The following is a 20,843-nucleotide window of genomic DNA, read 5'->3' on the forward strand; positions in this document are numbered from 1 at the left end:
ATTTATTGTACAGTGCTGCGTAATATGTTGGCGCTATATAAATCTAATAAATAATAATAATAATACACTTATTGAAAGTCTAATTACAGTTCAAAGTTGCATTGATTGACCAAACACATACCTGTCTGCTTCAGCCTGTGTGGAGGCGTTGGTGAGGGTACCACCAGTAGAGTAGCAGCCACCACCAACACTGCCCCAAGCCTAAATAGGACGGGCAATGCATGTGTGTAATTTTTAGTCTGGTTGCCCTTGCTTACCGTCCGCACCAGTAATCAAATGACTGCACTTTGTCTCCTATCAGCTTGACATTCACACACAGCTGTAGCAGATTGATGTAGACCATGGACACCGTTTTAAGGAATTTATTGGCTTCAATCAGAAATACAAGGTGTTCAGGTCATCAGCACTCTTTGGTGCAGCAGCAAAGCAAGAATATGAATATCATTACAGATCTTGGAGTTGCAATCAGAAGTCAGCACTACTAAGCTAAACTATGTTCCATGAGAAGTGAGCTAAACTAAGCATAAAGCGGTCTAACACCCAGCATTTCAACTTTGCTTTAAAAGATTGCTTACAGCTTAGAAACTATTATGCTAGATTTTTTTAAAGCAGAAATTCACTGAATGGGTTAAACATGGCATTTTAGTTTTGCATTTAGTTAGAAATCCGCCTCTGTGCTGAGGTTTAGATACAAATGTATCTTTGTTTGGAATGAAAATAGACCTCTGAAAAGCCTGTCTGGGAAGCCCTCTGTGCTCTCTCATAGGTGTTTATTTATTTACATTGTAAATAGATACATTTGTATCTAAACCTCAGCACAGACAGGGATTTCAAGCTAAATGCAACGCTAAAATGTCATGTTTAACCCATTCAGTGAATTTCTGCTAAAAAAAATAAATGGCATAATAGTTTCTAAGCTATAAGCAATATTTTAAATCAAAGTTGAAATGCTGGATGTTAGACCACTTTAACTAAAGCAAAGAGAAAGGAAATGATGGAAGGAAGGCAAGGGAAGTAAGTGAAGTGAAAGGAAAGTACCCAAAAAACTAGGGATTGCTCTTATATACAGAAAAACCTCTCACTTTAGAAGGATTAATTAGTCACATCCCACTGTAGGTGGGTGGTGGGTGAATTATGGATGTCAATCATATTAGGAGCTTTCTATTGGCTTCCATGATTGAGATATTGACAGGCCATATACCATGCAGAACTGGAAACACCAAGCTTTAATTGGAGTTCTTTCCTGGAATCATTACTGTTTTCATACTGTGAAAGTACACATCTGTTTATACCTTCTAGCAATCCAGTATCCAAGAAATCACACTCTTTATTGAGTCATTTATATCCACAAAGGTAGCCAACAATTGTTTCGGGGGCCCCGCACGGTCCCCCTTTATCAAGGCGCGTTATCAAGCTTCTATATATAGAAGGACCACGCCTTGATTAGGGATGGTCGGAAATGCCAATTTCCGATTCCGCGGTAAATCCGCATTCCGCCATTGCCAATTACCGATTCCGCTACCAATTTCCGCATTCCAATGCGGAATTTCCGCCGGAAATCGCGGAAATTCTGCCCGACTTTAACATCGATTTTCTCAAAAACTATAAGTTTTTTTAACTACTGTTCAGAAGATTATGTTTAAGAAACCCTGAAAATGTGGTGTTTCTAGGACTAACAGGGGTTTTTCTATTAACCGCTAAAGTCGGCGGATTTTTACTGTAATGTAAAATGCAGAAAATAGACAGATGCAGATTTTCTGCATTTTACATTACAGTAAAAATCCGCCGACTTTAGCGGTTAATAGCAAAGCCCCCTTAAGTTCTAGAAACACCAAATTTTCAGGGTTTATTAAACTGAATCTTGTGAACAAGATGCAAAAAAGTTTTCAAAAAGAGCTTATAGTTTTTGAGAAAAGCGATGTTAAAGTCGGGTGGAATTCCCGCGATTTCCGGCGGAAATTTCCGTGATTTCCGGCAGAAATCCGCCTACGGCACTTGCATTACCGATTTCCGCATTCCAATGCGGAAATGTAATTTCCGATCGGAATTTCGGAAATTGCATTTCCGCGGAATCCGAATGAGCATCCCTAGCCTTGATAAAGGGGGACCCTGCGAAGCCCCCAAAACAATGGGCTGATATACTGAATTGATGACTTTGTTTGGGGCATAGCTTTTGCCACAATATCAAGCACTCGACCTTGATGAAACTGGTGTGCCCACTCACAATCTTCTTGAATCTGTTTATACCTTCTAGTCCCAGGCAGTGCCTGTCTGGACATTTGTTAGATTATAAACTAATTGACCATCTACAAATCTTGATGTTCCAATGCTTTATGAGAATTATGCTCTCTAGAATCTGTCTTAAGGGAGAACTCTGATTAGAATCTTCTGCTGAAACAGTGGTTCGTAAAGTGAATGAGGGTTTTACATTGCAAGAACTTCACAGATTCTTACAATGTGTTTACGCAATCAATGCAACGTTGAACTGTAATTGCACTTTCAATAAAAGAAGACTCCGTTTGCAGCAGTGACGGGGTTCTAAGTGTTCTAGATAAACATTCCACAGAGCTGCACCTAACAGGACTAATTATGTCACCAACTGTCATAAATTCCACAGTGTAAATTGAGGTGAGGAAAGATTTTTCATTGAGTAAATATTGACTAAATACTTTATTAATAAATATTGACAAAAAAAAAAGCTATTATAGTCATGATGTTATTTTCACTACAGTTCCTCCTTAAATAACTCAGAGATTTCCCATGTTCTGCTCCACTCCAATCCCAGCAGCACCAATTCTCACTAATTTTAGCGGTTGTAACAAGTCTTCCAGTTATTGATAGGGATGATCACAGATATGCAAATTGTTCCGAGTTGATGCAAATTTATACAAATTCTTATGCAAATATATGCAGATTGAAAATGAACCAATCAATTTAAACCTGGATTTAAATTGTTTGGTTCATTTTCAAACTGCATACATTTGCATTAAAATTTGCATACTTTCAGAACAATTTGCATCCCATTGATCATCCCATTATTGAATGTAACAATGATGCAGGAAAAACATATGCAGAGAGCAAGAAAGTCATGTAACTGTCACCGATTTCATCCAATTATACATAAAATTCAGCCAACTTTTGCGTATATAATAATCCTAGAATGACAGATTGTCTTACCAATATCTCTCAGCAATTGTTTATAAACTACGCTGTGTATCCAATCTTGTATTATCACAAAGCGTGTGGGCTCTGCATGTCCCTTTTGTAGTCTTAATTTCAGACTCTGGCCCATATGCAAGTCATTTTTTCCTAGGTGTTATTTTTGCACCTTGTCAATAAAATGCCTTTCAAGCCAGCAGCAAGCAAGAAAATACTAAAAATAATATTGATAGTACTTTATCAACTTATTTTTTGGGTACTTTTTCAATTGAAAAGTGGTGAAAAGTTAGTTTAAAGAAAATCTATCTCCCAAGAAAACCTAACAGCAACCGGTGCATTCAAATCCAAGTGTGACATGACTTTTCTGACTTTAAGCTAAGGCACATCTGTCATGTCTCAAATTCTGTGCCTTTCACATACCAAGCCCCTTAGCCCCACCTCAGCTCCTTAACAGTCCGGGGGAAGAGCCTCTAATAAATAATGAGACATGGGACAAAGCTGTGAGGCTTTTGTGTAGGAGTCTTCAGAAACAAGGAAAGTTGTGACTGGGCACACCATCTAAGGTAGGGTGATTGGTATTGTGGTATAGGCAGACCACCAAAGCATAAGTCCAGTATTCAAATATACCAGCACTCCAATTTCTCAAAGAATCACGCTCTTTTATTGAGCTGACATATCCACAGAAATGACCGGCAATTGTTTCGGGGCCTCGCAGGGTCCCACACACGCCTTGAGAAAAGGGGACCCTGCTAGCAGGAGTCTTAGCTTACACTCACGTTTACTTGTTAGCCTCGTTCTGAACTTTACAGTCTAGTGCAGTGATCTACAAACGTGGCTCTCCAGTTGTTAAGGAAGGAACTACAAGTCCCACAATGCATTGCAGGAATCTGACAGCCACAGTCACGATTCATAAAGACAAATACATTGTGGGACTTGTAGTTCCTTAACAGCTGGAGAGCCAAGTTTGCAGATCACTGGTCTAGTGGGAAAAAAAAAGGTCACTGCATCTTATGGTCCAAATGCAGGGAGTTCCTGACTTGTGAACGCCTGCCAATATGAACCTCACCGGACGCAATGTCAGAGGACTCCCTGTACTGTGATCATGCAGAGGACGACGCAGGGACAAACAGAGGACACAGGGGGACACAAAGGGGCATAGAGGAGGACACACGGAGGACAGAGGCGGACACATGGAGGACACAGAAAGGAGACAAGGGAGACAGAGGACACAGGGAGACACGAGGTACAAGGGGGCATGAGGTACAAAGGGGAGATAATCCACAAGCTGCCCCTTCACCATGGATGCACCAGGTTTAGTATATATATTTTCCCCCTGGTTTTTGTCCTCTAAACCTAGGCGCATCTTATGGTCAGGAAAGTCTTATAATCCAAAAAATAAGGTCATTAATTAATCAATGTTAACACAAATACTGACAACATTGGCTCTTTCCAGTGCTGGGGGTACAGTGGCAAATATGAGACAGCTGAAGACAGGACTGTAGTAGACTGCTTTTGTTCTTTGCACCATTATAATTGTTATTTTGCAGGTTTTACCTGCTTAATGCCATTAATCATGGCAATTCACAGATAAAGCAGTGAAGACTAGTGATGGTCAAGTAGATGCAAATAACTTCGAGTTTATGCAAATGTATGCAGCTTGAAAATGAAACCAATTGAATTTTACCTTAGTGGGATTTGATTGGTTCATTTTCAAGTTGCATAAATGGCATACAAAATTGCATAAATTTGCATCAACTCAAAGTTATTTGCATCTACTTGACTATCACTAGTGAACACAGCAGTCAAGTTAAGTTTTCTTTACCTGCCTAACCATATTAACAAGTTTGAATATACAGTTTAGTACAATGTTGGTGTTTAAAGGGCCCCTATCGGGAAGAATGGAAACATTTTAATACGTATGTACACAAGTCGCCTGCGCAGCAGAGCGGACCAGACTGGGATCGGCTATTTCTGCCTGATCCGAGGCGAGAGCCGCTAATGTGCCTGCGCTGAAGCCGGGGAAGGTAAATATTGCAGGCGCTACTGCGCTTGCGCCACAGCCTGACAAATTGTGGGCTGTGGATCTGGAGGGGCCTAGCGAGACAACCATGGGATGGAGCAGGACGGCGAAGCCTCATTAGGATCCAGTGGCTTCCCCTTCCTGAGGTAAGTACCCCCCAGGAGCCTTTTTTTGATACAGAGTCTCTTTAAAGGAAAGCTGTAGGGGGTTGGGGGAAAATGAGCTGAACTTACCCGGGGCTTCTAATGGTCCCCCGCAGACATCCTGTGTTGGCGCAGCCACTCACTGATGCTCCGGCTCCGTCTCTGGTTCACTTCTGGAATTTCAGACTTTAAAGTCAGAAAACCACCGCGCCTGCGTTGCCGTGTCCTCGCTCCCGCTAATGTCACCAGAAGCGTACTGCGTAAGCACAGACCATACTGGGCCTGCGCAGTACTCTCCTGGTGACATCAGCGGGAGCAAGGACATGGCAACGCAGGCGCAGTGGTTTTCAGACTTTAAAGTCTGAAATTCCAGAAGTGAACCGGAGGCGGGGCCGGAGCATAGATGAGTGACTGCGCGGGCTCAGGATGTTTGCGGGGGACCATTAGAAGCCCTGGGTAAGTTCAACTCATTTTCACCCGACCCCCTTACAGTATTCCTTTAAGTGTTTCTTCTGTAACTGTAGGGCAGCATGTTTCATAATTTAATAATGTGCATAACACTAAGCCAGGCATGTCCAAAGTCCGGCCTAGGGGCCAAATGCAGCTCACCGAGCCATTTCTGTTGGCCCACAAACCTCTCTAAAGTTGTTAATTCCATGTGGCCCACAGGCTGTAGCTGCAGTGCCAGCAGTAGTAACAGCCACTGATTAGCAGCTGACACTGTGCTAGCTGCACACAGTATACAGGTTATTTCCTGTGGAATTGTTTTATTTCACAACATTTCACAGGGATAGTGTACCTACCGACAATGAGCAAAAACTATGATTAATTTACCTAGTTCAGCACCCTAGCACTCTCAAGTATGGCGATATGACCCTTGGCCTAAAAAGTTTGGACACCACCCCTGCTCTAAGCAGTTCACAGAGTAGAGAAGAGAGGGAGTTATAGAAACTTGAGCAATCCTGTGGTGTGGCCTTCTTATCTAAGATTCACAGATCAAGACACCTGGAGAAATATAGATGTTTGGTTTTGCGTTCATGGTGGCTTGCATAAGTTATATTCTGGTAGATGTTTAGCGGTGTGGAAACATAGCAGCTGTTGGTATGGTGTTTGCTTATCGGCAGGCCACAGTCAGCTTTGTGGAGAAGTCACAAAGGGTATTATCACTGGTGTCCTCAAAGGACTTGACTCTGTTCTGTAATAACTATTAGGTCAGAAGGTGGGACAGTTTGAAGTATCTTGGACACCTTGGCTGTGTGAGAACGTTACAACTATTTGTAAACAGGGCTGGTATGTTTAAGCCCTGTGACGAGAGGGTCACTGAAAAATGAGCGGACAAACTAATAGACTGTGCTCATGTTGGATGGATTCCCAGTTCTCATAAAAGCACCATGAGAGAGCTGCTGGTTGGAATTCGCAAACACAGACACTTTGTCTGTATTGTGGCTCTTCAGACAGGATGACGTGAATGATGTTATTCACAAGTATAGATGGCCTGAACATCAAATTTTGGGTTCACGAACAGCGAACACGAACTTTCGCAAATGTTCGCGAACATGCGAACCACCATAGACTTCAATGGGCAGGCAAATTTTAAAACCTACAGGGACTCTTTCTGGCCACAGAAGTGATGGAAAATATGTTTCAAGGGGTCTAACACCTGGACTGTGGCATGCCGGAGGGGGATCCATGCCAAAAGTCCGCCAAAAATTACATAGTTAATGCAGAGTCGGGTTTTAGTCCCCAAAGGGCAGAAATCACATTACATTCAGAACACAGCTATGGGTGCGGTGCACACAGCTGTACACAGCTATTGGTGTTAGTGGGCTTTGGAGTGTCACACAGAGAGAAATGCAAGAGTACTATCAGAATACAGTGAAAAATAATGCACTGGAGTGGTTCTGTGCCTGCAACTTAATGTGGCAACAGCAGTAGTGTGCACAGCTATGGGTGTCAGTGGGCTGTGGAGTGTCACACACAAAATAAAACACAGGAGACCGATGTACTAGCCCTTAAAAGGACTATTTGGGGTGCTTTAGGCAAGTAGTCAGTGAGGAACAAGAACACAGGCCTAGCTAATGTTTTCCCTACCTCCTATCTGCAGCAAGTCTGACCTTGCTCTCACTAACAGCAACCAGCAGAGATTGAATCTAAAATGGCCACTGCAACTGCTTTTTAATAGAGGGGTTGGGTGTCCAGGAGGGGGTGCTTGCTGATTGGCTGTCATATATCTGCTGACTGTGAGGTGAAGTTAAGCTCTATGATGATGTATAGGGGTTGGTCGATCACGCCAAATGTTCGCCGCGGACGCGAACAGCAGAAATTTGCTGGGAACTATTTCTGTGGCAAACAGCTTGGGCCATCTCTACTCACAAGCTTACACTAGACAGCCATAGGTGAGTGATTAGGTCATTAAAAAATAAAGTTCCCAAAATAAAAACTTGAGTTTTCACCTCGAAAGCAGTACACCTAAGAAAAGAGAGTAGTAGTAATGTTCAGCTTTGGTGCGACAAAGAAAGGAACATGGATGGCAAATGATTAGTAAGAGTCCATGGGAAATATATAGGGATGAATACAGGGTGGAGCACCTTGAGTGGGGTCTCATAATAGATTGTATATTGAAGGAAACCAAACATGTTTTCCCTGCCATGTTTCCTCCCTTCCATTCCAGCTGCCCTTATTTATCCAGGGACAGGTGTGAAGAGAACATTTGTGACTTCTCTAAACTCTTTGAAGCACAGTGCATTATCTCCCCACCCCTCCGCTGATGTTTACTCTCTGCTAATGTGTGCAATAAAATAATTACATTAGTCCTTATATGCCTGAACTTTCTGCGGATCAGGCAGACCCTGCCGGCCGCAGAAGTAGAGTCATAAAAGCCTCTGCTAAGCTTTTAAACATTAAAAGAGGAGTTAAAATGGAAAGTTTTTTAATTATTATTAATGAGCCACATTGTTAGCATGCATTTTTAATGTGCTGTTGAGGTGCCCTGGGTGCTAAAAAATTGTGCTTGGTTCCCTTTAAGGAATGGGTTTTTGCACACAACTTACTTAGCAATAATGCCTAGCCAAAGTATCTGTCTATAGTAAAGGTATAATAATAATTATTTAGCAAAACTTGGATTTATTTTTTTTTACTATAGAGGGATTGTTTCACTGATGGAGCAAATTGGGATCCTTAAAAATTAGATACTTCATTTTTTTTATTGTTAACTGATTATAAGGTATTTTGTGTCCCTTGGCAGATTATTAAAAACCACCCATTGTTTAGAGCTGTTCACAACCTGTAGTGAAGGCTTCAGGTCCACAAGTAGGTAACCTTGGATTGACCAATGAAGGGTAAAGCAATTTATGGGATTCTTTCCTACGTAATAATAAATATGTCCATTTAGATCACTTATTTCCTAAAGCAAACCTGAACTGAAAATTAACCGTCAAAATAACCATACACATGTCATACTTACCTACTCTGTAGTCTACTCCTCAATCTCTTTCTCCTCTCCTGCGTCCTGTTTGTCCACTGTGATCAATGGAATTCTCCATACTCCATTTTAAAAATGGTCATTACCCCATAACAACTTCCTGTTCAGCACATTGTTAAATAGTAATATCGCCCACTTGAGCCATAGGGAAACAGGGACATTACCTTGCTCATCAGTTGTCCTTTCAGTTATAACTGACAGCAACTGATATACTTCAGTCCTGACAAAATCTTGTCAGTATTGGAAGGAATCATTGTACAAAGAAAATGGTGAGCTTCTGAGAGAAACTGACGGCGAGGTAAGTATGTCATATACATTTGTAGGTACACCATGGTTTTATTTTGGATAATTTAACTCAGCTCAGGTTCACTTTAAGATTAAGTCTATGTAAGATACATTGCGTTCCGTTGCCCAGTTCCCTCCTCTGCCAGATCGCTGCTTGTTATCTAAAAGGATGATAAAAGACTTTTACTTCTCCAGAATGCACTGTTCTTTCTTCATCCCTTCTCGTTTCCTTGACATCTGTATTTTCATCATAAATACTCCAGCAACTCAGAAAGCGCTTTCAAAAATAGCCCAGGAATATAGCGAGAGAGTCATTTGATATGCAGATGAGATTTTAAATAATTTTACTCGGTTCAGTTTCACATTAAGTGATCTAAATGGCAACTTTTACACATGAAAGCTGTCAGTCACATGGACACATTAGTGGCAAAGGCATCAAGAGGAAATAAGGGTTGAGGAAGGAATATTAAGGAACACATTTGGTAAATGTTTATGTCTAATCTACGGACATCCACAATCTTTGAGTAACTGGAAGGAAAGAGGTGGAGATTCCACTCATGTACAGAACACTGGGAGCCGGGGGAAGGTGGGGGGGGGGGGGGGGGGGGGTTCTTTCAAAGAGCTGCTGCTCCTCTCCCGGTGCCCTTATTGCAGCATTAGCTTCCTCATTTGTATCCACCCTCTGGAGGAGACATCGGAAGTCTTCGGGAACTGAATCCTCCTGAAGACAGTCGGCCCTGTAGTGCACCTATGTGAGTGCGTGAGTGCGCAAGAGCGTGCTCACACAGGAGCAGTACGGAGCTGCCCGTCTTCGGGAGCACTCAGGCTCCCAAAGATTCCCAAAGCCTCCTTTGGTGGCAGATAGAGCAGTATTTAACCAAATTGGTTAAATACTGCTACCGGGGGAGCCAGCGCTGCAATGAGGACCAAGCGAGGAGCGGGAAGGTTCTATAGGACCCAGAGCCTTCCCTCTCCTTAGGTAAGTATCTGGCTAATTTTTTTTTTCTTGAGGGGGGGGGGGCAATTTCTATCGACTTTAAAGGGTACTTTGGACCCCTCAACATTTCATTGAGTGATCAAAGCTGGTTTTCCTGCCCAACGGATCTGTTCAGATCCACTGTGGATTGCAATCAGATGGCTGGAAACGAATAAGGAAAATAACATCAATAATTTATTGAGTAAATGATGCAGTTTGATTTAGTTTCTATTTTTTTTTCCTTAATTAGAAAAAGTAAAACACTCTCAATCTCAACACTTCCGCGAGATAATGAAATGAAATCACAGAGTTGGACCGCCACGTACTGAAGAAAAGAGTGATATCCAACTTCACGCAGCCTGATAAACCCAGACAGAAACGTATTCTTGTCTCAAGCGCAACAACAATTCCTTTTCATCAGGGACTAATGATCCTCCGCCGAACGCTGAAAGCCTTCTTAGGACAGCGGTAAGAAAATGCGGCTGATGCATAATCAAAACCTGAGATCCGATAATGACTTCCAATCCTTGGATGGGAAGACTCTGCCTAGTGAAACTACTTAGGAGGTAATCAGGAGCCGAGGATTTGCCTTCGTAGGAAACTACAGCTGTCACATTACTTTCCCTGCGTATTATGAACTGGGACAGCGACAGAGAATGCATCTAACAGGCACTTACTGGAGAGCGCCGGTCATTTATGAACTAGAAACATAGCGCTGAACGAAAAGCTTTTTCTTGCATGAGTGCTGGCTTCCTGCCGTCCAGACTTCCTTCCCATAGGTTACTTATGCCGCCTGTTGTTTTACCTATGTGGGTTCTGTGCCGCCATCGTTCTTGTAATGTCGGCAACATGTAGAGCAGCTCGGTAAAATTCTGTCCATGTTGGCTCTCTCTCTCACAATGACCTCATCCTACTATCTAAAGTTTTCCTTCGTAATAGAGAAGTAATCTCTGATCAGTTACGTTCTTTGAGAACAGGCTTAAAATACTGGAATCGGGAATAACTATAGTAAAGTCCTTGTTAACTTGGGCGCTGAATGTTGCCAATAGTTAGAAAATCTTTAACTATTTGCAGACCGCTTTGGTTGAAATCTATGTCCTGCAGGTGGCTGCGCAGCTCTGACAGTACGTAGATTGCAGCTGCTTCGCCACGCACTCCCACCGCTACCAACGATCACACCCGCCACGACCCATCTCTCTGCTGTCTCTGCTTGGCTCCTGACCGGGTGATGACTATCCCATAGCTTACATTGATAGTGTTATAGTCCTTAAAGGGAACCAGAGATGAACGATTCACACAAAATAAACATATCAGTTGATAGCTTGTAAAGAATAAATGCTCTACCCGATAATTTTGCCACTCTGGTGTGCCTTTTTGAGTGCTTTTTATCCATTATTGCTCCAGGAAATATCCAACATGGCCGCCGGCTCATATTCCTTCTGCTTCCAGGTTATGAGGTGTTCTGGATGTGCTGTCTAGGCTATATGAGACTATAGACAAGCAGGGCTGCTGTAGGCTTTCATCTGTGTGCTTTCAACTTCATATTCTGGTATGCTTTGTGGCTGCCTGTAGGAAGTGTCTCTCATAGTAATGAAACTGCATACAGTAGATAATAATGATGACTGGCTGCACAGACCGAGCACACAGATCACACAGCCACACTTGTCTGTTAGACAGAGATTTTTCCTGCAGCAGCAGCCCCTCGCATGTCATCACAGCTCTCAGTATGTAAAGCATGAAATTTGAGCCAGGAGGGGGAAGGCTTGGGCTTGAAAAGACTCCACAGAGAGGAGTGACTCAGCTATAATGATTCAAGGTCAAACCTCGGTTGATAACAGATAGATTAGACTGAGAAGAATAAAACTAAAAGCAGGGTAGGTGTTTACTGTCATGTTCCAACTGATAAATGTAATAAAATACATGAGGGTGCTTCGTCTCTGGTTCTCTTTAAGGGACCAGAGACTGACGGTATGCAAGGGGTTTAAGAACAACTATAAGTATTTGTACACATACTTGTTATACTCATAATATTTGTCCCAGAGTAAAATGTGCCATCAATTAATGTAACTGTCACTTAACTGGAACTGGACACCTGAACTTAGACAGTTAGACCAGGTTTGTAGTGGGCCATTGCGTTGCATCATATTGGCCCCATTGTACAGCAGAACATCGCACTGCAATGCAAAAGCAATACGTATTTCACAGTGCAGCAGTAGTGCGATATCACAACGCGCTGCATGTGTTTATCATATAATGTCTGCGTTAATAGTCCAGTGAAGCATACCTTTCATTGTCTGTATGTTTCACTGGAAGCGACGCAACGTGCATATAACAAGCAGCTCCACATTCCTGTTGCATTACATTCCAACTGTCATGGTGAACGCAACACAACTCCCTAGGCATATGGAGTCTCCAATACAGAATTTATTTCCTTTTCAAACAATACCAGTTGCCTGGCATTCTGCCAATTTCTCTGGCTGCAGTAGAGTTTGGATCACACACCTGAAATAAGGATGCAGCTAATCTTGTCAGACTTCAGTCAGAAACATGTAATTAGCTTCATGCTTGTGCTGGGTCTATGGCTTAGAATATTAGAGGGTGATGAGCAGCAGGTCAGCCAGGCAACTGGTATTGTTTAGAAGGAAATAAATATGGCATATACAACATATATTTCTCAGTTCAGTTGGGTTTGGACTACGTGGGATTCTCTATTGCACAATACCACGCTTTAATTCTCTACTGCACAATGCTTTAATTGAAATCTATGCCTGTTTGTGAGCTGCTATTCCTGCCAGGGCGTAGATTTCACTCACCGCTGCCCCATGCTCTTGCCACTCTCATTGCTTCCGCCAATCACTTTACTCTCTCCCCACCACAGCTCACTCACCCTGCAGTCGGTATGACAGCAGAGCTCTGTGAATCGGTCAGGAGTTGATTTCATTGGCTCCTGACCTTGTCATCAACGTGAGCCAATCTTATAGGCTCACATTGATTACAGGGTCAGGAGCCAATGAAATTGGTTCCTGACCAGCTCACAGAGCTCTGTAGTCATAGAGGTGGCAGAGCGGGTGGGCTGAGACGACAGATGTGCGGTTCGAATGGTGGTAGCGGTGATTCGTGGGGATGTGCCATTTTTTTGTACCAGCGGTCTCTGGTCCTTAACCCTCCTGGCGGTTTGCTAAAAAATCGCCAGGGGGCAGCAAATCTTTTTAAAATTTTTTTTTTTTTTTTCATGTAGCGAGACAAAGTCTCGCTACATGATAGCCGCTGCTCAGCGGCATCCCCCCAGCCCCTCCGATCGCCTCCGGCGATCGGCAATCAGGAGATCCCGTTCAAAGAACGGGATCTCCTGGAGGGCTTCCCCCGTCGCCATGGCGACGGGGCAGGATGACATCACCGGCATCATCGACGTCGTGACGTCAAAGGGGATTCCTATCCACCCCATAGAGCTGCCTGGCACTGATTGGCCAGGCAGCGCACGGGGTCTGGGGGGGGGGGGGGCGCGACAGATAGCGGCGGATCGGCGGGTAGCGGCGGCGATCGGGCACTGCACGCAGCTAGCAAAGTGCTAGCTGCGTGCAGCAAAAAAAAAATTATGCAAATCGGCCCAGCGGGGCCTGAGCGGTGCCTTCCGGCGGCATAGCCCGAGCTATGCCCGAGCTTCCGCCAGGAAGGTTAAAGAACAAGTGACACCCATGCTAACCTAGAAATAAAAAACACATATATAAGTAGATAAATACTAATTCTACTTACATAACAGATGTATTGCGCTGTCCACGTTATGTTTCCTGTGCATTTTATAAAGGAAAAGCAGAAAATCCTATTCTAGGCAGTCGCCATCTTGCCAAGCTAATGCTGACATCATATCCTCCCTGACTCTTGTTTCCCCCCCCTCCCTTCTCTTGCTCATTGTGTATTCATTAGCTGCACTCCTCCCAGAGTCTTCAGACACTCCCACTGAGGTGTATACTAGTAGGAACTACACTGCCTATTTTTTTTATTTACACATCCAATCACTGAGTCACCTCAGCCTTGCTTGTAAACACAAGTAAACAGAGGGTGTTTCTGATAAGCAGCTAGATAGGGAAATAAATGGAAGAGGAGGAATATATTATAGATAAAAAGAACTTCCAGCATTCAACTCTTTGGCACTGTTTGGCACTAGGGCCAGTTCTCCTAAAGTGTGTGATAACTACAAACCATAACAGCAGAAAACGTTTCACATGTTTTGAATGCAGGATTAGCATCTTTATCACTTAATACACTCAGACCAGTTGCTGTTGAAATTTGATTTTTATGGTGACGATACCGCTTTAATGGGCAAGAGACCACTGGTACTGATGAGGTTAAACCCAAACAAATTTGGGTGATAAAGAAACCAGAGCACAAGGATTATGATTCTATTCACATACAGCCGTGTGTATTAAATGAGGATGTAGGTAAAAACCCTACCAAGCAGTACGCGATTATAAATCTCTTTTGGCGCATTTCAGTAACTTGCCCTCCAGCTATACATAAAGGGAATGCAAGTGTATAATAGAAAGGTAACACAAGCATTTAATACCTCAATCTGTTAGCAGAGGAAAAAAAAGTAAAAAATAAAAAGAAACCCAGTTCCAAAATGCTAGAAATGAACCCTTTGAGCTTCAGCGATAATTGGCGAGCCAGCCAGGAGAAGGTAGTTCTTCCTCCCCGCTGTACCATCCGAGCATGTCTATGGTATTTATAATTGCAAAACACTTTTAATTGCCAATGTCATACCAAATACATTTTAATTACTGTTTCAACACTATGATTAATTTGTGAATTTATTAACTCTTATAACTCAGGGGGCCTAGCTGAACCGGAGTAATGAAACCAGGTTGTAATAAACCCACTAATTAACAAGTAAATATTCAAAGCTGACTTTGAAAATACTTAGCAGGTTTTAAGTGACTGTGTGGATTTTTTTTTTCCTCCCTGAATGCAAAATAATGCACCAGGCTTGAACCGCAAGCGGGTCTCATCTGCATATCAAATGGCTTTCTCTCCATATTCCTGGGCTATCTGTGAAAGCGCTCTCTGAGTTGCTGGAGTATTTATGACGAAAATACAGATGTCAAGGAAACGAGAAGGGATGAAGAAAGAACAGTGCATTCTGGAGAAGTAAAAGTCTTTTATCATCCTTTTACATAACAAGCAGAGACCCAGCAGAGGGAGGGGGGGGTTTGGGGGGGATAGGGCAACGGAACCCAATGTATCTTACATAGACTTAATCTTAAAGTAAACCTGAGTTGAAAATAAACTGATGAGATAAACATTTATATTTGTCCTCCTACTCCTAAGAATGACTTTTTAAACAAACCCATGGCTTTCTGTTATATTTAAACAATTACAAAGTAGGTTGAATGTTTTACTGTCTCCAATCAGTGACAGCCTATTAAGTGTCCCAGACTTAAAATGCATGAACTATTGACCTTTTTTATATCCCTCCCCTGAGCTCAGAATTTGTATTCTGCCATGCAAACTTAGAGGCTTTGTTCACATCTAAAATCGAAATCGCTGACGCCAGTGATTTACAATTTTTTGGGCAATTTTTTTTTTCTCCTCCCGTCGCTCGGGTGGGCACTGCGGTTTTTGTAAAGTGCTTTTATAAGCATTTTTGCAGAGCGATTGCGTTTTTTCACTTCCTGACGTCAGGAAGTGAACTCTTTGAACCGGAAAAGAATAAATACAATGTATTTATTCTTAAAAGCACCTAGGAAATCGCTATGCAAAGCGCTTTTTCAAACGTTTTGTAATTTCCCTATACCTTCCATTGAGGCAAAACTTGCAACGCGTGCAAGCTGTTTGGAATGCAGGGCAGACGGCGGAATTATGGGTAAATAACCACCTTCTCCGCGCCGCATACCTGCGCCAATTAAGCCTCATCTGAATCACGAGTAAGCACTCGTGATTACTCGTGAGAGCAACCCCGGTTTCAGACATATAGATGGATGAAATAAAAGTCAGTGTACAAGTGAAAGGGCAACTGAGTTCGGAAGCCTGCGGCTAATGGACAATTTCGGCGGCCCATAGGCGCTAATGCAAATATCGGCCATTGGGTAGCGAAAGCAGAAATTTGGGTGTCCGATAAATATTGTTTTGAAAATTAGAACATTTTAGTTTTTGAAATTATTTTTGTTTTGATAAAATTAAAACGTTATAGTTTTTGAAGTTTTTATTGTTTTGAAAATTAGAAATATAGTCTGTATTTTTTGGACTAGAAGACTCACTTTTTCTCACCCAAAAGTTGGGGGGAAAAAAGTCACTGCGTCTTATAGTCCAAATGCAGAGAGTTGCTGATTTTTGTGCCCATGCAGAGGAGGACACGGGGGTAATACAGAGGACACAGGGGGACACAAAGGGGCATAGAAGAGGACAAAAGGATGACAGAGGTGGACATGGGGAGAAACAAGAAGTCCAAGGAAGCATGAGGTACAGGGGAGGACTGGGACCTTTTGGCCTGGGGGGAAAACACAAACTAGAGGCCCGTTTTCACGGCAGCCCCAGCCCAAATGACATCACACAAGTGCCCCACGTGCTATATGTCGGTAGTCACGTGGGAAATACAGCAAGGACACTCGAGGGACAGCGTGACAGGTAAAGTATGAATGCACTGGCTCCGGGGGGCACATAATACATTTTGAGTTACAACGGTTAGGGTTTCTATCACTTACACAAGTCCTGCAAGCAGCCCTTATGGAGTCTAGGGACTGTCTGTAAGCAGCCCTTCTGGAGTCTGTCGAAAACTTTTCAACCTAGACAATATCTTATGTAGCTGTGCACATGCAGTTAACAATGGTGAGAGACCAGACAGATTTTTTTTCCCACGGACCCTGCAGGCAAGTCTCTGCTCTGTATCATGCTGTGTATACTTACTAGCTTGTCCGTCCTGCAATTGCTCTGTAATTGGGCATTTATTTCCCTCATTCAGCCTTGTGTTTCACATTGCCTTATACAAAAACCTGAATTCACCAGGCACAGTGCCAGCCCTAAATCACTAAATGAGAGGCAGCCTGGGGGGAAATCTCCCCCCGTCCCCCCTGGCCAGTCCTCCCCTGATGAGGTACAAAAGGGGCATAATCCACAAGATGCCCCTTCACCATGGATGCACCACGTTTAGTATATATATTTTTCCCTGGTTTTTGTCCTTTAAACCTAGGTGCGTCTTATGGTCAGGAGCATCTTATAGTAAGAAAAATACGATAATTATTAAAATCTTAGGTCTTTTCTTTTTAACAATTGTCTTTTTTGGGGGGAGAAAATGATTATTTTCAAATGTTTTATCTTCTGTTTAAAATAATTTTTCAGCTCTCTGCTACTGAAAAAGTACCAAACAGTAGGTGAAAAAGTACTAGCAAAATTATTCTTAGTATTTTCTTGCTTGCTGGTGGTTTATTTATAATGTGAAAATATTACCTAAGAGCAAAGTTAGAAGAAAAAGTGAACTGGATCAGGCCCATTCTGTTTACGGGTCTATCACAAGGCATATTTACTACTGTGCCATAGTTGCACCATAATATTTTATTATAACAGTCTTCTAGATATAGCTTAATTAATAGTTAATTAGAAACAAGCAGTAATTTATGATTGGCCGGCGTGTGTACGGAATGATTTATACAGACAGGCTTCAGCGTCTCAGACAATCCCTGGGTGAGCACACATAAATCATTTTGTACTGATAGTGGCCTACAAGCCTTATAAACTATTCAGCAACATTCATTTTGAATAAGCCATCTGTGCATCGACAGGAGGATGCTGGAAATCTGGCCGGTGTTAGACTCAATCCTGCGGGGAACGTCATCTGCACAACAAGCTATGGCAGTGTGAAAAGTAACTGCCCCTTCTCCGGTTTCCACTGAAATGATGTATTTTTAATACGAAATGGTGCTGGTTGTAAATATATTTCAGTATTAAACAAATAAAACCTGGGAAACCTCACATATATACAAAAATAAATTAAAAATATAAAGTTGTATTTATACTGTAGAGTATCTGTAGTTTTTGTTTTTTAAAGGAGAGGTCCAAGCTAAAAGAAAAATCAAAATCCACGTACCTGAGGCTTCCTCCAGCCCCTGGAAGCCGTCCTGTGCCCTGGCCGCAGCTCCCGGTGTCCTTCGCTCGCCAGGTCGGCTTCCAGTAGTTCTGCGCCTGCGCAGTTCATACCTGATGACGTCGGCTAGACCACGTAACCCGCGCCGTGGAGGGCACAAGAAGCCGACCTGGTGAGGTTGGCTTCTGCAGCGGGGAAAACCAGGAGCCACCGGAGCTGCAGCGAGGGCACCGGGCGACTGCCAGGGGCTGGAGGAAGCCCGAGGTAAGTGGATTTTGATTTTTATTATAGCCTGGATGTATTCTTTAACCTTCCCAGCGTTCAATTTCCCCAGGATTTCTGTGCAAACAGTGATAAAATTTATTTTTAAAACTTTTTTTTTCCTGTAACTTGCCAAAATGTGTCAAGCAAGAGTCTAGTATACAGTGCAGGAGAGTATTGATGTGTATGCATGTTTATACTGTTCACAGCATGTTTTTTTGAACGGACATTTCTGTCCATACCGCTAGGAGGGTTAAAGGGACACTTAAGTTAAAAAAAATGAGTTTTACTCACCTGGGGCTTCCAATAGCCTCCTGCAGCTGTCCGGTGCCCTCGCCGTCTCCCTCCGATCCTCCTGGCCCCGCCGGCAGCCACTTCCTGTTTCGGTGACAAGAACTGACAGGCTGGGGACGCGAGTGATTCTTCGCGTTCCTGGCCACAATAGCGCCATCTATGCTGCTATAGCATATATCATATACCATATAGCAGCATAGAGGGTGCTAATGTGTCTGGGAACGCGAAGAATCACTCGCGTCCCCAGCCTGTCAGCTCCTGTCACCGAAACAGGAAGTGGCTGCCAGCGGGGCCAGGAGGATCGGAGGGGGACGGCGAGGGCACCGGACAGCTGCAGGGGGCTATTGGAAGCCCTAGGTGAGTAAAACTCATTTTTTTTTGTTTGACTTAAGTGTCCCTTTAAGTAGCTAAATATTAGAATAAGGGATGAGTAGGCCTATTCATGGACTTTTTCTATATTGATCAGTGCTAAAACAGTTGGACTACTCTATGAGCAGAAGAGCAGTAAAATATGACGATCTCTGACACACAATTCTTTAAAGGACCTCTGAAGTCTGAGAGATATGGAGGCTGCCATATTTATTACCTATGCAAGTTGCCTGGCTGTCCTGCTGATCCTTTGCGTTTAATACGTTTAGCCATAGACCCTGAACAATAATACCAGTCAGATGTTTGACTGAAGTCTGATTGCACTAGCTGCATGTTTGTTTCAGGTGTATGATTCAGACACTACTGAGGCATGAAAGATCAGCAGGACAGGCAACGGGTATTGTTTAAAAGGAAATAAATGTGGCAGCCTCCATATAACTCTCACTACAATTGTCCTTTAAGCTGGGTTATTCATTGTCAGGATGAGGGGTGCTGGTGTCCCGTCTATGTGCTAGCCAGTCTAACTGTTTTGCTAAACTATTTGAACGGAGTACTGTAGTCCTGCCGGACATAATGGCCCATATGCAATTAACTTTTTCTCCTGAGTTTTCTACAATATGGAGCTTTGTCGTAATTTTCATATATGCCATTTCCAAACACATTGAAACCAAACTAGGTCATGTACTACCAGGGGCCTTTTTACAACCAAAACCCCTCAGCAAAAATGTGATGATCTATGGCCCAGTCCTTGTCGACGGTTTTGCAAAGTGGACAGCTCAGGACTGGGCTGGTGGACAAGGACGGGGTCCTCCAGAATCTTCCCTCTAAAAGGGTGAATACCCATTTGGGCAGGGCCGTATTAAGGGTTCTGAGGCAAACTTAAAGTGAACCAGAGAGGAAGCACCCTCATGTATTTTACCATATATATCAGTGGGAACATTAGAGAAAACACCTACCCTGCTCTCGGTTTCATTCTTCACTGTTCAGCTTGCTTCTTATCAGCCCTGATAAAATCCCTGACTGAGCATTCAGTCTGGCTTTGCTCAGAAATCATTATAGCTGAGTCATTATAGCAGAGCCAGAAGGGGGCAGGCTTGGGCTTGAAAAGACATCAGAGAAGACAGACTCAGCTATAATGATTCCTGAGCTTCCTCTCTGGTTCACTTTAAGTTTGCCCTAGAACCCTTAATATGGCCCTGCCCAAATGGGTATTCACCTTAATAGAGGGAAGATTCTGGATGACCCCGTCCTTGTCCACCAGCCCAGTCCTGAGCTGTCCACTTTGCAAAAGCGTCGACAAGGACTGGGCCATAGATCTTCGGTCGGGTGCTTCGTCTCTGGTTCTGGTGCTTCGTCTCTGGTACTCCATCTACCACCAAATACATGAGGGTGCTTCGTCTATGGTTCACTTTAAGTGGTGGGGCCCCCTACTCCCTCTACCGCCGATAGCCCCCCCTATAGTTCCCCCCTTCCCCACTGATATACACCACTCCACCGTTCCCTAGGAACCCTGCACATTAGTTACATTCATCATTCACTTGTAGTGGCAGCTGCACCATCCATGCAGTCTTCAACCACGCTGTCTGCCTCTTCTCTTTTCTGTGTCATGTGTATACATGTGCCGGGTCATAGAAAGGAGGCAGACAGCGTGGCTGAAGACTGCATGAACGTTGCTGCCGCCGCGTGCTGGAACTGTATGCAGCTAATGTGCAGGGGGCCTGGGGAGTAGTGCGTGAGACAACTTGGCAGGGTCCGGCAGTGCAGGGGCCCCCACAGAGGTC

The 20,843-nt window shown here is 43.3% G+C and overlaps 1 protein-coding gene across 6 annotated transcripts in view; it reads right to left on the reverse strand.

The window, feature by feature from the left end:
* GRIK1 (glutamate ionotropic receptor kainate type subunit 1) overlaps positions 1-20,843 on the reverse strand; it is a 599,538-nt gene that overhangs the window by 86,124 nt on the left and 492,571 nt on the right. The gene's annotated exons all lie outside the window — the stretch shown is intronic.

Source organism: Hyperolius riggenbachi, chromosome 2 (genome assembly GCF_040937935.1).
Source record: "Hyperolius riggenbachi isolate aHypRig1 chromosome 2, aHypRig1.pri, whole genome shotgun sequence".
NCBI classification, from domain to species: domain Eukaryota; kingdom Metazoa; phylum Chordata; class Amphibia; order Anura; family Hyperoliidae; genus Hyperolius; species Hyperolius riggenbachi.